Source organism: Leptinotarsa decemlineata, unplaced genomic scaffold, assembly GCF_025532065.1.
Source record: "Leptinotarsa decemlineata unplaced genomic scaffold, Ldec_3_MD MMD2_tig00000199_RagTag_RagTag, whole genome shotgun sequence".
NCBI lineage: Eukaryota > Metazoa > Arthropoda > Insecta > Coleoptera > Chrysomelidae > Leptinotarsa > Leptinotarsa decemlineata.
The window spans coordinates 10,253,589-10,272,914 of record NW_027412544.1 but is presented as its reverse complement, the minus strand read 5'-3'; the positions used below and the strand labels follow the sequence as shown (position 1 = coordinate 10,272,914).

The 19,326-nt window shown below is 34.3% G+C and overlaps 1 long non-coding RNA gene across 2 annotated transcripts in view; it reads right to left on the bottom strand.

Annotated features, from left to right (window-relative positions):
- Positions 1-4,958: 4,958 nt before the first annotated feature.
- Positions 4,959-19,326, bottom strand: part of LOC111518293 (uncharacterized) — a 133,660-nt gene continuing 119,292 nt past the window's right edge. For both annotated transcript variants that reach the window (XR_002723941.2, XR_012464966.1), the window contains one exon: positions 4,959-5,174. This is a non-coding gene — a long non-coding RNA (uncharacterized lncRNA). The remainder of the gene's footprint in view (positions 5,175-19,326) is intronic.

The window sequence follows — 19,326 nt, the reverse complement described above, 5'->3', positions numbered from 1 at the left end:
ACCAACAAAATGGCTATCAAAACTAGAACTCTAGAAAAGTAGACGAAAATCTAAAAATAAATAAAATACTGTCAATGTTGGGTGACTGGTTTAGTTTATTGGTTGGTGAGTAAATCAAATTTTGAATTACGAAAAATTCAACAAAGAAACATACAAATGAAGGTTTTGAGGTTTTCTGAGGTGAATCTTCATGGATTACTTGAAGCAGGAGTCAGTTGGAACCAGTGGCAATCTAATTGATTATGAGCTCTCGGTTAAGAACAGGTAACCTCTAGCTATTCAGGGCGGAATATGCAACTCTAGAATTGTACCTGTGGACCATCTTCTGAAGTATACTTACTCTACGGCAGCCATCCTGCCATAATGGCATTCTCAAAAGGTTACAGTTGACTTGCTATTGTAGTTGTCGAATGTTCAACCATACAGAGCTATTTCGTTCGTGGTTTGAATGAATCATCATTTAAGCGCAAGAATTTGCTGACCTACACAAAAGGGGTTCAGTTTTTCTTCTGATGCATATCATGCTGTTGTTGTTGTATCTTGAGGAGCCACTGCGTTGCTTTCTGGCGGCACCTCCTTACTTCCTAGGTTTGTAAACGGAATTATGAGTTAGACAACCGAGCACCTCTTGCTGTTGATTCCATGTTACAGGTAGGATAATGTGTCATTTAGTCGTCGTCCATCTTCTTTGTAGATGCAGAGTCGGATATTTTGCTGACTTCATGTCCGGAAAGAATCCCACGAGTTGTTAAGAAAAGAAAGTTCATCACGGCAGAGCCCCGCATTAGCATGATAAGGCTTTCAACGAGGAGAATATGCACGGTAACTAGAAGGATCCGTTAGTAACATTGGGTGGGCTCGGAATTATATATTCTTTTAGCATAGATACACCTCAGGATAAAGCATCATCTAGGAGGACTCTTTACCTCCATAGGTAACACCTTAGTCGAGAAGGGGTATTACGACGCCGCTGTAGCAGGGTAATATCAAAATAACTCCATTGCAATGAGATGAATGAAGTCGTAGTATCATAATACGTTGTTCTGCAAAGTTCTTACTATTTCAAACAGCAATTTTTTTTCCAAAAACTACATTCCGAACCGACAAAAAATTCTGAATATTAATATTTTTGTGCTCAAAACGTTTTAACAATTCTTGACCATGAAGAAAAGCTTCAGTCATAAGTGTGACACCATTGTGTACTATATTTGGAATTAGTTTTTTTGAATCAGTTTTCAAATAAATTTGCATAGATGATAGTCTATCTATGAATCTTCAATATTTTTGCCGATAAGAACAGGAAATTCGGAATCAAACCATATATAGGTATATCCAGCGTAGGTATATCTCCCTCATTTGGAGATATTTTAATGAAACACTTGTTCGAATCATCAATCCACCACCTTTTTTCCGTAGTGTCACGAGTATAAAACCTTGTATTAGAAAAAAGATATTATAAATACAATGAGCTCATTTAAATTTTTTTTTTATTCCATAATGTGAAAGTTTATGTTTCAAATAGTACATCTGCAAAAAATCTAAATTTTCACTCGTTATCTTCCCGCTCAAATTAATTGTTGAATGTGGCCACAGCATAGGTAACAATCAGCATGGACACTTGGCCATGCCGCCTTTGATGTGGAAAACTATCTAGACGCCATTTTGGGAAGTGACGATAAGAGGGCAGGACTCGCGAAATGGTTTTGGACAGGTTCGCACTCAAACTTTTTTATATCCAAAATGTTCATATAATTTGGTATACATTACGGAATGGACCCAAATTCAATTGATATAATAATTCTTGTGCAGACATTCTATCTGGTTACATGATTTTTTCAAAAAATGTCAAACAGCCGAATTATTGGTTCAATCAACTGGAATATGAAGGAGAAATTGTCCAGCAATCAACTTTTTGGTATAAACTTTATGATCTACCTCTCTTAAAATAAATGTGATTTTGTATATTACTAATTAGCTTTCATTTGAGTTGCTTGTTCTTTATTATAAGAATTGACGTTCTCCTTGCATTTTAGAATGAAGTCTTTTTTCAACATAAATGTATTTTTTCATATATACATAGGTAAGTTCTATCCAAACATCAACTTACTTTTGTTACTTCAATCTTTTTATTCTTTTTTAGTAATACGTTCACAGGGTACCTGGTATTATATAAGGAAAATACTAGAAATACAAATTGTTCACTTCAAAACATTTATTCCTTTTATTCTTCCTTTTTTTTTTTGACAGTATTTTTCTGAGATTTGAAATTTCTATTTATATATTTTAATGTATAAAATAATCTTACTCTACTGTATAACTTCAAAAGGTGAGATATTGGAAAATTTTCACATATGGTTATAATTGAATTGTTGAAACAATGATACGAATCCTACAATGACATTTGTTCCTACAATAAGATTCTCAAAATTGCTTTGGAAGTTTACTTCCAAGAAAGAAATAAAATAAACAAATTCATTTTTGGGCATCCTTAAGTTACCGAATGTGTCAAGAGTTCCATTTTGAAATGCTCTGAAATAACAGTGTAGAGATTCATTATTTAATTCACAATTTATTTTGGAATAGCTCACACAAATGTCACAACTATGAATTTTCAGTAATTTATTTATCAAGTGGTCCTTCGGAAACATGAAAAAACATATTTTGGATTTTGAACTGTCACTTTTACAACTATTTACAGCACAAACGTGTCCACCACCTATTAGTTTTTCCATTATGTTAAAAGTTAAAATTCACGATACACACAGAACACAGGTAACATATATGTCTTAACAAGAGCAAAGCCAAAAGCAGAATGAGAAAGTCTGTCACTTCCCAAAATGGCGGACTCATCAACGCGACGGATATGCGCGAACTCCTCCCGCCAAGCGAAGTGACATTGCTGATTGTTACCTATGCTGTGATGTGGCCAGTGCTGCCGCAACGTCAATTCAAAAAGTACCGAAATTTACAAGAAAATAGTACCCAAAATGTACTGCGCAAGACTAGGCATGGCACATGCGCATAAGTCATTTCAAACCAAATGCCAGTAATGCCAAACGTGTAATAATGTTATCCATTTAAATTCGGAAAATATATGGAGTAAAAAATTTGCTGGGAACTAAGAAATGTTCTTTAAGAGAAAGATCATAATCAGAACATTTGATAAAAAGGTGTCTTTTTCCTTCTTCGAATTGCTCTTTCATGATTGGAAATATGTTTTGTTTTAATTAGGTTTCTGTCACAATAGAATGAACAATACTAAAGACGTTTTCAAGTAGCTAGATTTGAGAATTCATTTTTACCTGTCCATATTCCTATTTATTTTGACAAAACAATAAAGCCAATTTCTCAAAGGTGAGGTGTGAGGTTAGAAGTTAAAACTGCGGTTCTGCTGACTGACTGACAGATGACAGAACCACAGTTCACAGGCACAATACAGAACACAGGATTAAATAATGCAGAGTTATGATGATAGCTGGCGATTTTGACACAAGTACGGTATTTGCTGATCTGGAACTTGAAACACGAAATTGCATTGTTGCCACACATATTGTTGTTATTTTTTACTGTACTCGATGGAAGTCAACGTGAAAATGTAAAAAATTGGGATTATAGTAAATAGTACCGAATAGTCTACATATTGATCTGGGTAGTATCTTTGTATCAAAATCATGGAATAGTACATAATGCGGTACAATAGTACCTTAACGGCAGCACTGGATGTGGCATTCACCGAAACGAGGCGTGGTTAAGCTTGACGTCACATCAGTCGACTCGGCGACAAGGGAGTGCTGATGGATAAGCAAAATACGTGTGCTAAAGTCGTAGAAAGCAAGTTATGTGTGTTTTCTGCAGTGTGTCAACTGCGTGAATATGAATAATGATAAAAAATGACGTTACAGGTATTGCATCGTTCCTAAATGCAAGAATTCTTCGGTAACTGCACCATACCAAATTTTCATTTCACTGTTACGAAAGTTATGCGGAGGGCCGACTTTGTATCTGCCAAGGGGACGCATTTTTGTTGCGAAGATCATGTAAGTCTGAATGATAATGAATAATAAAAAAAATACAGTTTACTCTGAGCACAACTTTGAATTTTAGGTTGAAACAGACTTAGAAAATTACACGTATATCAAAACTATGAAAGTGGGAAAAATTGTATTGAAACCAGGCGTAATTCTGCATATATAATTGATTGCTGGATTGATAGACTTACGACCCATACATCTGAACCTCCACCGTTTGTTCAAAAAAAGGAAAAACAAATATTGTTGAATACTTGTAATGAAGATATCGCTGAAAATTAAATCATGTCTGATGAAGCAGAGTCACAGGAAAATACCTTTGATGTTGGAATTCAAGTTAATAAACATGTTTTTCGAAGATCAAAAGTTAAATACCGTAAATATTATATACCACCGAAAAAGAAATCGTTCCAAAGAAATAGAAAATACAGAAAGTATTGGAAAAAATTACTACTAAGTTCCCCCGAGGACAGTGAGAGTTTGAGTACATCAGACATGACTTCTGTTGATACATCATCACATTCTACCTTGTGTGGAATATTAGTTGAAAATTGGAATTCGAAAAACAATATTGAGCGAAGATCTATTAACGTCATAGAGAAAAATCCGAAATTATTTCTTGGAATCCCAAGGAACTCTTTATTTATTATAGAACTTTTGTTTCAAAAATGCCAGTTACCCAGAATTGACATATACATTACTTCGAAGAAAATTAAATTGAATTGACGATAGCAGCGATTCATAATACAGGCCCGGGTGCCACCGCTCGAAGCTCGTTTGCCTGGTGTGACGTCAAGATGTACCGCGGGCGATCTCACATTTTCAATTGCTCTTGCTCAGTTGTTAATTGACATATAAACCAGAAAATTTTGTGGGATACTTGGGAGATGATTTACTTTTATAATATATAATTTTCAATAAAAAACTAAATTAGCCTGAATGAGCCCATTCCTCATTCATAAATATTTATTAAGGATCCGTATTGATTGAATGAATGCCTGATTGGCTGTATCGTAATGTATATGTAATGTTTATATATTGAAATAACTTGGAAAGGGACACGTGCATGTGTACAGGGTGGCAAAGTATCCTCCGATATCTAACATTCGGCCATTCTGAGTGGTCCTTGTCCTCCAGGTCCTCAATCTGAAACAAAATCATTCTTTATCAATACAGCCAACAAAATTGATTTTCCTTGATTTCTTCAGGATTGGAAAAGCTTTCCAATGTGAATGTTACTCATAACTGATGACCGTTTTTACGGGACTGTGCTCGTGGGAGACAATGTTTTAGAAATTTGTAATCATCCATCATCACAAATTTCTACGGATGCACTCCTGAGAGCCAGTGTTTTAGAAAACTATGATGGATATACATTTCTACGGGACTGGTCATGTACAATACAGTGTTTCAGAAATGTGTTTCATTTTTCTTGATGACCGTTTGTACGCAATTGCTCTCCTGAGAGACAGTGTTTTAGAAATTTGTCATCACCCTCCATCACAAGTTTCTACGTAACTGCGCTCTCATGAGCGCGTGTAGATACTGTAACAAAAGAGGTCAGTTCAAAGGTGTTTGCTTCAAAAAGAAAAATGACAAACGAGACAATGAAATCAAAACCGAAAATCAGGTGAAACTAGATATCAAATTAATATCAACGGGAAAAAAAAGAATTATTTCGTTATATTACTATCAACAATCAAATAGTGTCAGCTTTTATTGATTTCGGAAGTGACTGTCCAATGTTACAAAGATCAACTGCAAAGTACCTAAACCTGAATCTGAATTTGGTTCGACCCGTTAAACTTGTTGGATTTTCAGGTGATGCTATGAATGTTCAAAAGTTTGTCGAAGCTTCAGTAGATATTGGAAGAAATTTCACAGAGAATAAAACTATGAATTATTGCAGATTAGGTTATGAGTTGCATTTCTTTCATGCAAAACAGAACATATTTCGAATAAATCAAATAATCAAATTCATTTTTTTGTTCCGTTTGTCATTTTTATTTTTGAAGCAAATAGCTTTGAGGTGACCTCTTTTGTTACAGTATCTACACGTTTGTTCCCTTACAATATTTTCAAAGTTACACTCACTTTTCATGTGCCCCGTTTTTTCTCAAAGATGACACTCGAATCTTGTTTTCGTTTGGAATTTACTTTAGGGTTTCTAGATTTTTGTGGGCCCGGTGAAACTGCGCGAATGTAAATGAATATTTTTAACAGATTTCGATCTTTCAAATAATTAGTCAATTAATTGAATTTGTTGATACCGCTAGTTTTTACTAAGGAGGACACTGTTTCGTTGTCAATTACACCCAAAATAAGAGAAATTTTATCTGTTTCTGAAAAGTCCACGTTAAGCTTGTTTATTTTTGCTAAATGGTCAAAATAAAAAGAATAGAGAGATTCTACGGAGTGGGATTTTGGTTAGCTATGTCCATAAAAAGAGCAAACGTATTTTGATCAGCTTGATATACACCCCTAAGTAATTTCTTCCATTTTGCCATAAAAATTTCGCCCACCCAATTTTATCTTTGATGTAATTATGGTACCAACTTTCAGCAGTACCTTTCAACACATTAGATTCCTGAAATTTTATCGTATTCTCATTCCAGCCATATCAGTAGGCATGCTCATCCATAACATTCAACCATTCGGAATAATGTTCCTTGCTAGGGTCGAAATCTGGTATAACTTTTGCATCTGGTAGTCCTTTCTCACAAAGAATGACGTACACTACACACCCCAAATTCATCTAGTTGTTTTTCATTAATTGAATCCCCTCGAATGTCTCGACTTTCTCGAAATTTTTCTTCCATGACTTCTCTGACGATCCTCTGAAGATTTGGAGTTTCTTGACGAACTCGAACTTGTAGCTGAATCAGAAGAACTTGAACTAGTGCTTCTATTCCGTTTATTTTTCGACATGTTAGCACACTCGATTATTCTAACTTCAACGCGGTTCTTTATCCGACTTCTGAGATATTAGAAAACAGATACACAATACACAATTCCTTATTCACAAATATTTATTAAGGGTCCGAACTCTACAAAATGTATCGATAGAATGCCTGCTTGACTGTATGTTTGTTTATATTATGTTAATATTGAAATGACTTGAAGAGGGACACGTGCTTGTCTACAGGGTGGCAGAGTATCGTCCGATATCTAGCATTTTTTTTGTCTAGATATATTGCATTTCTGTTCAGTTGACGATAACTCCCAATAGCAGTCAAATATTCAGTTTTATGCTCTTTTTATTTGTTCCATAGAACTCTTTATGAACTTCATGTTCATATGTTTTTTATTAGTTTTAGACAATATAGTGCATGCATCCAGTATATCCCAAATAACCATTACAACCAATTGTGAAATAGGTTTCCATCTCTGCGATTCGTGCAGATGGGTTGGAATCGCTGAGTAGTCGACATTCCGGACGAAAGAAATTACTGAAGACGTGTTTTTTTTTTATTTGTGTGCGGTCGGTTGTAGGTTTTCGATGACGCTAATGACGAAACAAAAGATGGTCCGGCCTCTTTCGATATATCAACAAGAGAATTTTTTGTTTTTTAATTCGGAGAAATCGTGCTTTGATGATGTTTCAATAAAGTAAAACATACTAATAGGAGTTTCATTCAGTTGATAGATAATGAACTTATTCGAATATGAAATATAAAATTTCTTCTCCGATTTTTTATAGTTTTTGAATTATACATATTTTATTATTATTTCTCCATGTTCGTGGAAATACACAACTCTATATTCAGTGTTGAAACTGGCCTCTTTTTGTACTAGTGCGATAAAATGTTTATTTTTGCCTGGTTTGGTGATCCAAAATATTTTCAAATGCGGTTTTTTGTATTGGTTGGGAAAGGGATCAAAAATGTTCGTAGATAAACAATTTAGTTTCATGCCAACGTTTCGGACTTTATTAAATCCATCATCAGGGCTCTATAATAAAATAATTTAATGTATTTAATGTATTGTAATGCAAAATTTATAAAGTTTAAACAATCTAATATTATTTAAAAGAGAAACAAACAAGTGCACTTACCAAACATTAGTTATCCATGTCAAAAAAAAGGTTAAAATATATGTGTCAGACAACGTAGGTACAAACGAAAATGAGGACTAACCAAATGAAAACACATATAACACAGACACATTAGAAATGAAAACGATATCATGGGAGACAAACTGATTAGAAATGGACGTTTCTGTTTGCCTTTTAAAAAAAATTATAAACAATAGAAGGATATCAGATTACACAGGATGGTGGAAACTTATGAGTATTGAAATATTAAGGAATACGATTTAGTAAATTAAAATAAGCACTATTCAGTCCTTCTATGTCCTTTCTAGTGTTGACTTTTTTTTGTTTGAAAATGTGGATCATCTCACTAAACAGTCGTTTACCTTATAACGGTTGAATATCTAAAATCTTGGGGTTTTGCAAAGTCAATACTGTTGTATTCTCTTGTGTGTTCAATGAGGGCTGTTAGATTGGCAACATTCAACTTCCTTGTATCTCTTTCATGCTCAGACAACCTGTTTTTTAAGTAACGTCCCGTTTGCCCTACATAACATTCTGGACAATCCTCACAGTTAATTTCATAAACGACGTTTGATTGCATATTCATCGGAGATTTTGTTTTTTGTTTCGAAAAAAATCTTTTACCTACAGTGTAAACATTTGCAAACGCAGTTTTGATGTGTTCATTATTTAGAACTCATCCAAGTTTTTCAGAAAGGTTATGTACATAAGGAATTTTGAAATATTTTGAATTGTTAATTTCCAGTGTAGGTTGCCTATTTTCATTTATAATTTTTTTCACCAATGAAGGAAGGTAATTATTTTTAATAAGTAAATCTTCTATAATTCTGATATTTTTGTTATGAAACTCAGCATCAGAAATTGTGAGTGCTCTTGATTTTAAGTTCCTAATGATATTAATGATATTAAAATTGTGTTGTGAAAAATAATTAATAAACCTTTCTGAAAAAGTAGTTTTGTGGTACCAGTCGACTTTTAAAATCTGGTTAGGTGTTCTCGATATCTTAGTATCTAAGAAGACTAGAGAATTGTCTTTTTCCAATTCTGCTGTTTATTGCTGTTTATTGGCCTCATTTATCATTTCACTAGTGCGCTTTGGGATCATGACGAACATAATGATTCAAATTAACTATTTAGTAAATTTTCTGTAACATTGTATTACTTTTCAAACGAATACCTACGTGTCATAAATTGGAATTACTTTATCCGCTAAGATATACCATAATTCCAAAATAGTAGGCACTAAATTCTCAGAAATGACTGAAGTTTTGGCCTAAAGCGCCAACTCAAAGAGAGAGAGAGACTGACGTTTTTGCCTAAATTTCTCTTGCATCGGCGTGCGGAAATTATACTAAACAGATGAGGAAAAACGATAAGGAAAAACTATGATAAAATATATAGAATCACAACCTTCACAACAATGTTTTCGTTTTAGTGCAATAATATTTCTGAAAATTTAGTGGCTACTATTATGGAATTGTACTATAACTGAGATCAATTTGCAGACACTCATTTTGAAACTGGTAATTTCGAGTAGAGTTTTGCAGACATTTAGTGGCATACCTGTGTATGCCTAAACACCAGGGAAGCAGTGAAAAGCAGTTATATGCTACTATGCTCACCACATATTTAACTTAAGGAAAATTAAATGTAGAATTTTTTCTGAAAAGTTGGAAATGACTTCGTGTTCTCACTGTTCTCACGTGTAGATAATGTGATGGTTAAACTTTGATTTCATTTATGTTGCCTCAGTTACCTCTCGTCAAAGGAAAGCTATCTTCATTTGATTTTTTTTATTTTAAATGCAGATCATTTTGAAATCTTCATATATAAGTCAATCCATATTGAACTCCGAATAGCTAACTTTCACAGTCAATGATGTATAAGTAGTTAAAATTGAAAAGTGGCCTAAGTAACCCAATTATACTCGGTATTTTATATTATTTTCAGTTATATCTATCGTATACTGGACTAACAACGAAAAATCAATATTACAAACGGAGGTTACATGTAAACTCAAGTAATAATGAAAAGACGTGGGAAATAATAAATGAAATCCCGAATGCAACGGTAAAAAACATCAGCTCTATTAATATGTCAGCTTCAAATGATGAGGTTTTATCTAACAATAAGACGAAAGCCAACGCATTCAATGATTATTTTGTAAACGTCGGAAAAGAGATGGCTAAAACTATCAATAAGCCTGATAATCTTTCGGAAGACTTTTTTTTGAATGACAAACCTATAGGCCCTACGATACTTTCAGATCCAGTAAAGGAAATCGAAATATTCAACAATGTCTCCAACATAAAAAGTAATTATGCTCCAGAGCTTGACTAGATACCAGGAAAGCTAATAAAAATCATTTATCCGTACATTGTAAATACCTTAGTGAATATTATAAACAAAATATTCATAATGGGTAAATTTCAGTGCAATGGAAGGAATCAGTAGTAACTCCAGTTTATAAAGCAGGGAGTGAACACGAATTTCAGAATTACCGACCCATCTCTGTAATAAGTAATTTTGCAAAACATTTTTAACATACCTACCTTAAAAAGTCGATTGGTTGAATTTTTCGAATTCCATCATGTGATAACAAAAAAACAATTTGGTTTCATCAGTAACTCGAACACTTAAAAAGCTGTCATTCATTTTACGAAAACCGTAACCGACTCTTTGGAAAATTCCGATAAGTGCCTTGCATGTTTTCTATACTTAGTTAAAGCTTTCGGCACGGTAACACATGTCATTCGTGGCGCAGCGTTAAATATTTTGCAAAATTATTTATCGAACAGAAAACAAATCGTTAAAATTAGCAGTGAACTTAGTTCTTCAAATGAATTCACAATTGGTGTTCCACAAGGCACAGTATTGGGATCGATTTTATTTTTAGTTCACATAAATAGTATTGCCTGTATAAAATCGGTTGATAATCTTATTTCATATGCAGACGACACGGCGATCAATTTTTCTGGTAGCAAATGGTTTGAAGGATATCCCGATATGGCTGAACTACAATCTCCTGAATAAAACCAAACTCGTTTGTTTCACGCGTGTGTAATTTGTGTATGTATATAAGTTTATATGAACGAACCCCATCGTTGTAATATGATTGTGAATAAGGACATGGATTCTTGCCACATCAACCGCTCCAAAGACTGAAATGTGAGATTAGAGAGAAAAAAATGAAACGAATAAAAAATTAGAGAAGTCAAAACAAAGAAAAAAAAATAGAATTAAATTAAAAAAAAACAATCCCAAAGAAAAAAGAATTATGATTGATTGAATTTTATCATAACCTACAAGAGTTCCACTAGATAGTAAATGTATAATATATTTAATATAGTATATGTATAATATGATTCATTTTAATTACCTAATGAACATCCTGAATCACTCCAAGGGGATGCACAAAACAAGCGTCTCGAGTGCTTAGGAGAACCCTTGGGATAATAGTGTTTGTTTATCTAAGTATCTTGTTATATCAAATTGAAAATCAAATTGAAAAATTGAACATATACCTGTTCAAATTATCAATACAGAAGTCAATACTTCAAATATTCACACGCACGACTACTATGAATTGGATAATAAAACTGTAGCTCTAAAAATGTTGGAGAAAAATTATTTGTTGGTGGTGAAGGAGGATAATGTGTTGGGACCCATCAGAAGTCATTGAAATAGCGAATGCAGCTTCATTAAACTCACCTACAGTTAGGTCAACAAAAGAATACACAGGCACATGTAATTTATGCATCGAAACGATGGGGCTTCTGCTCCGAACACCCCCATTTTTTAATGAAAAATTTATTCTATTTGCTAGAGTAGGTGATGTCGAGATGCTGACGAGCAAGAACACTAAAGAGCTGGAGACCCTTAGTGCATAAACCACATGTTGTCTCTGACACGTAGCGGTACTTTTTCTAACAAAAAAGGTAAATGATCTCGCAAAAAGTCAGTGTAGGATTAACCTGTTGATCTTGCTGGTAGAAAAAATGGGCCAATTTGGTAGTCACCATTGCTGGAAATTATTTTCTCTAATAACGTGTGGATTTTTGTCGGCCCAAAAATAGTCATTGTGAAAGTTCATGATAGCATCTCGTGAAAAAATTTGCTTCGTCCATAAATAAAATATTTGGTAAAAAATCAGTATTGTGTGCCATCGTATGAAGTCAAGCTAGATATGAAGAAAACACAAGCTAAAAAGAATTAGTATTTTTAGTTGAATTATCTGAGAAACTACAACCACCTGCAAAATATTATCCAACATGGCTGAAAGTGAATATATGACGGACGACTCTCATAGTTATAAATGTTGAAAAAAGCCTCTCAAATATTATGTGTGCACTAAATGCTTCAGTGTTTTTCACCAAAGTTGTATCATGCGAAAGAAAAAAACGATTACCTTTATTAGTGAGAACAAAGTGATCTGCTGTGGAGCTGAAAATGAAGAAAACACAAACCAACCTGACAGCGTTCTCGAACAAACTATAAGAGATCTGGTGGAAGAGAATCACTGGAAATGCAATTATATTTCCAAACTGAAAGAAGAAAATAGTGTGTTGGAAAGTGAAGCCCTTGAAATGGAATCAAAACTCAATGAACAGGTAGAAGTCCAACGACAACAGATTGAAAAACTGGAACAACAAATCACCTCGCACATACAAAAACTGGCTGATAAATATCTTGAAACAAAAACGATAGAAACTCAAACTGATGAAAAACATTTGACCAAGGAATTCCTATCAGACATAGAACAGAAAAGAAAAGAGAATACCCTAGCAAAAAAGGAAAATTTGACTTCAAATTCCAATGAGTCACCAAGCAAACATATACAGGGGGATGGACAACGGAAACCGATAAATTTACACATTGACAAAATTCTAGAACAAGAAGAAAATACAATAGAAGTGACTGAGATTCCAATCCCAACAATTATACAGAGTATTGACCAAGGTACCCAAACTAGAAATGACAGAATTTACAAAGTGGAAGACGTAAGATGTAAAAGAAAAAGGAGGAAGAAAAGGCAGTCCAAGAAAATTAATTCCTTTGAAGTTGAAATATTAAATGAGGACAATATTCAACTCAATGAAGAAAATACTGGAAAGTTGGCCCCTCAATCACCAGAAACTGAATCAAAGGAAACCAGGTCAAAGTCTATTGGAAACCAGACCTCACAAAATACCCTATTAGACGATGAAGTGGTGGTGAATCTAATAACCGATGAAATAGGATCGAACGTTAGTGATGACAGGTCACAGACAGATTCATTAAAAAGAATAGTGATCTTGGGAGATGACTATTCAAAAAACTTTTCCATGGCCCTGGAAAGTCGTATGGGAGAACGCAAGTACTCAATGTATGAAATATTGAAACCAAATACAGAGCTATCTGAATTAACAAGTAACTTGTTCCAAGACACTATTAACTTAGGGCACGATGATTATGTTATCGTCATGTGCAATACCAACAATATAAGCAATAGTCGTAGTCTAAATCTAGCGCTGAAACAAATTTTACCAATAAGCAAATTCACAAACCTCCTTTTAATTATTGAAAGAAATAATATTATTGACCAAAAGTTGCTCAATTCTATCAATAAAAGGATCAATGAGTTTAGGAAACATAATCATAACTTCTCTCTCACATACATAAGCGACGTCAGGGAAAAAGGAAGTAAATTCGATGTACTTACAAGGGTACACAGCTTCCTTACTGAATCTAATAAATGTCTTGTTGTAAAGACAGTGAAAATACAAGAAATCGACAAGGCTGAGATTCCAAGTAGATACCTCCACGAATCTTTTTTATTGGAAATGCCGCTAAGCCAAGAAAAAGAGTAGTAAATTTGAATCTTCCAGAATGTATATATAATAGTAAATTAACCCTGCTTCTCATTAACATACAGTCAATTCGAAACAAAATTGATGACTTATATATTTATTTAGAAAATCTTGATTTTCCAAAATTAGTATTAGTTACAGAACACTGGCTGAAACCACAGGAACCAATAATTGTACCAGGTTATAAATGCATCTCTAGATTTGACCGAGTTACGGCTGAACATGGAGGAACCCTGATACTAGAGAATGTAAATGAAGATACATGCTCCTTTGTTAAGGTAGAAAAATTCAGTAATTTGTTGGAGGAGAAAAATTTTGAGTTCTCCTTGGTGTACTGTGAAGCGTTTCCCCTGTATGTTCTGTGTATCTATAGAACGCGAGATAACAATAAAACCCCTTCCGAAGAAATGACCATATTTTTCGAAAAGCTCGAAATACTGCTGACACATCTTCCAATGAATTCGAATATTGTCCTAGCAGGCGATTTGAATATAAATTTTGAAGACAAATCAAATCGTTCCTGTCAGCTTCTAGAACAGTTATTAGACTTCTTAAACTTAACCATGCACGTGCAATCCGCAACACATATTTGCCGGAGTACATCTACTATAATAGACTATTTCTGTTCTAATTTGGATGAGTCTAAGGTAACCTGTTCAGTTTTGTCAGCAAATCTCTCAGATCATGAAGCCGTTCTCAGTACACTCAGCTTCCCTGGTAAAGGCATTTCTAAAAAACATAATATACTTGGGCGTATATTTTCTAAAAACAACTATTGCAAATTTCAAAAAGCCTGTGATCAGGTCAACTGGAACAGAATCATACATATGAACACATATTTCAATACACTCAGTAATATTTTTGAAAGTGCTTTCCCTATCACCAGAATCCGAAAAAAGGTAAGGAAACCTTGGATAACGAAGGGCATCAAAATATCAGCCAAAAATATGCGCTCATTGAACTACATTAAAAAGTTTAATAAAGAGGAACACCTACAAAATTATTGCAATAGGTACCGAAGTGTATACAACAGTGTCATAAAACAGGCTAAGCTTTCATATTATCATACCAGGATTAATACTGCCTCCAATATAGCAAAGGAGAGCTGGATTATTATAAATGAAATCCGTGGAAAGAGCAAAAATCAAATCGATGAAATCAATTTGAAACCTGACTGTTTCAACGATTACTATTGCTCTATCGCAACTAAACTTACTAATGACATTTCCACTAACATTCATATTAATCCAATGCAATATCTTGAGAATGTAAGAATTGACGAAAACTTCTTTTTATTTCCAACAGACCCAGATGAAATAAAGAGTGCTATGAAGGACATTAAGAACAAAAAGGCATCTGGAGCTGATGGTTTGTCTATAAATATGCTGGAAAAATTGCCCCCGGCAGCTATTGACGCGCTTACTGATATAATAAATGAATCGTTTGTCTCGGGAACATTTCCAACAATACTTAAATCAGCCATGGTGATCCCAATTTACAAAGGAGGGGATAGGGAGGATCCATCAAATTACAGACCAATATCCCTTCTATCTACTATTGCAAAAATTATAGAAAAATTAGTAAAGAAGAGACTCATGTCATTTGTCATTAAACATAAAATACTAAATGGTAACCAATACGGTTTCCAAACCAACAAAAGTACAAATGACGCTATCTATAACTTTTTAGAAAATGTGTACACTAATCTTAATAATCAAGAAGCGACCGCGGCGGTGTTCTGTGACTTATCCAAAGCTTTTGATTGTGTGAATCATGGAATACTGTTGCAGAAGCTTGAGTACTATGGCATCAGAGGCATATCTCATAAATGGATGACATCTTACTTGCAAGACCGGGAACAATATGTGAAAGTTTCGGGTGCAGTATCTGAGGAAAAAAAATTGACCAGCGGAGTTCCACAAGGTTCTGTCTTGGGGCCCATATTATTTTTGCTATATGTGAATGATCTCACGAACTTGAATATTAGTGGTAGGTTCACTTTATTTGCAGATGATGCAACTATAGAGTGGCACACTAAAGATAAGCATATTCTCGGCCAATTGATCTCCTTAGATCTAACTGAAATAAAAAGGTGGTGCGATGCCAATCAAATGGTCTTCAACTCTAAGAAAACTAAAGTGTTATCATTTAAATGGGACATCGACAAAATACAACTAGATAATGATACACTTATGAAATCTGATAATTACAGATTCTTAGGTGTTGTATTGGACCATAATTTAAAGTTTGATGAGCATATTATGGCAATGGCAGAGAAATTGTCATCTGGGTGTTATGCTATCAGAGTTATTAGAAATGACATCGGTTATCTTATTGCTAGAAAAGCCTACTTTGCTCTCCTGGAATCTCACATCAGATATGGGATAGCATTTTGGGGAGCCTGCTCGCAAGCGTTGTTCTCAATGATCTTTAAGCTACAAAAGAGAGCACTGAGATACTTATGCCATGTTAATCACCAAACTTCATGTAAACCCTTATTTACATCTCAGAGGATACTCACGTTAACATCAATATTCGTGCTAGAATCAACTAGTTTAGTTCATAAGCATAAACTACATTTATTAAAATCTGACACTGCACGTAATACTAGGGCAAATGGCCAATATATACCTTTATCAGTCCCCAGAACCACCCAATACCAAAATTCAATTGTTTACAATGGTACGAAAATGTTCAACCATCTACCGAAGCAAATTAAAAATATTCATAGCACTCCGAAATTCAGAAGGGCTGTAAAAAATTTTTTAATAACAAGACCGTTTTATGATTTGAGGGAATTTTTTGAACAAAATTTTGAATAGTTGTGACAGCAGTACAAAATATGTCGTATCTATGTCTCTCACTTAATAGTTTTAAAGGTAGGTGTGTATGTATGACTATATATGTATGTACATATTAACTGTATTAAGAAATCAAACATTTTATAAAATTATTATATGTGTGTACATGGGTCTATGTACGTGTATATGTGTGTATATGTATATATGTCTGTGTGTGTGTATATATGTGTGTATATATGTATGTGTATGTGTGTATATATGTGTATGTGTATGTATATATGTATATGTGTATATATGTATATATATTATTTTAATGTTTTTATCATCTGACAATTCTTTCCTGTTTTGTATTTATAACCAATTAATATAGAATAAATTAGGGAAAACTGTTTTTATTTCTATTCTACTGTATTGTTGTGAAAATATTTTATAGAAACATGACTGTATATATACATTAAGTACATCCACTTTTAACATCCGACAATCCATATTGGTTTGCATAATTTTAATTTCATTTAATTATCATGACTTCCTGCTCATTTTAAGCAGTTAGGATTTATGTACTATTATATTTAGGAGCTTTGTCAATAAGAATTCTATTCTTCAGATAATAAAGCATGCTTTGATTTGATTTGATTTGATATTCTTGGCTGAAAATTCCGAGGCAGTAGAGCTTGCACCAGCTATATGTGATATAGGAGGTTTATTTTTAGAACTGTCCATACGGTTTTTAGGCTGACTTACAGCTGCATTGCAATCTTCCTGGTACTATTTGGAGGATCTTCTTTTATCGCATAGTTTCTTCTAGTTCAGGCGTTGTTGCAGTTTCTGGTTTTCCTCCATTTTTATCAAAACTCCGCTTCACATAATCTCGCATGTAGCGTTCTAAATGTTTTAGCCAGTACATGTCAGCGATTTCAGCGTTAGTAAAATTATTCAATTAACAATTAACAACTCTGAATTTCACTAATATGACAACACAATCACTGTCAGCATTTTGAGAGAATAAACGTATTTCACTAAAACCACTTCATTTCGATACTTGTAGAACAACTCCATCAAGGCGTTTTGTTGCCCCATTAGGGCTGCCGTAGAAGATATTACAGAAGAACTATATATTTCACTATGTATGGCTACAAGTTACCTGATAGCTGGTGTGTGCAATTAGTACACTGATGCCAGGGAAGGCATCTCCTCAAAATGCGTCAGAAGAGACCAAATTGCCAAGCCATACATTTGTATAGCTCACCCTCGAAAGAAGTCACAGATTGATCACGGATAAGGTCTTCAATAGATTGAGGAAAATTCACCATAGTCTGTCAACCTTGGAATAGATTATTTGTCACAAGGTAACAAAGCAAACACTCTGTACCTACATCGCCGCTGATGAATTTTCAGCGTTTGAGATATTCTCACTTTTGCGAGCTGATATAAAATATCACTCACCGAATGAAATAATCGGCTTCATCAAAACCCTGGATTTATTTGGTCGAGTTGGATGAGGTGAAACCATATGAAAATACCTCGTAATGTTTTATATTATGCAGTAATAATATCCATTTTATATCCAAGTCTCAACATCCCGTTTCTGTCAAATAAATGCGATTTAAGCTTGAATATTCATCTCTTAAAATTAATGATAATCCTGTAGGAACATCCTGTACATTCTTAAGTCTCATTTATAGAATTTACAAAGTCTAGTCAGTTCAAATTCTTTCGACCAATTTGACAGACGAATGACGCCCATGTTCGCATAATTTGTCCACTTAATAATGACTAACTTATCCTTTGCGCCATCAGCCAGGTGACATCGCACTTCTCGTCATGACTCACTTTCTGATTCATTGTTTCCTTCAAGAGACATTAAAACTGAACTAGACCAAACCTGTAAAAAGACAATAAAATATTCCATGTATTCGGGTCGAAATCCTCAGACATGTTGTTGTTTTCGAACGACTCTGGCCGCTGTTGTCCTGCTGGATCTTTTTATTAGAGCCAGGAGTATGGCTCCGGCACTCCGGAGCTCGTCTTCATCTCTGGCTCCGGTTAACCGGAGCCGCGGTCCACTCTTGTCGCGCCATCCAAGGCGCCATTTCAACCCTAGTAGCTCCCCTTGTTTATTTCACTCTCTACTGCTGTCGATGATATTAATATTGCACATGTACAAATAGATAACTTTATATAATTCATAATATTTTTGTTTGTCGACACTGTGGCGTCGGGTTTTTTCACGATCTCAAAATATGTCTTCGATAATTTCAGTGGATGAATGAATACTGAATGGAACGATGCATTTATAGTTCCGGCGGAATATAAAATTTTTACAGAGTGTTGAAATAATAACTGATGCATGCCAAATATGTAATTTCATTTTTGAATTCTATTTAAAATATGTTTATTCGTTAACCAGCTGTCGCACCCCTACGAACGACAACCCTCAGAAGTCGAAACTTGTGCGAGCTAGGGACTAACGAGGTCATACCTTTTAAGTGTGATTACTAACACGGGTTGGACGATAGCAAGTGAAAATCGATCGTTCAGCCTGGGGCTTGAACCAGCGACAAACACGGCGGTCAATTCGAGTGAGTGAACAA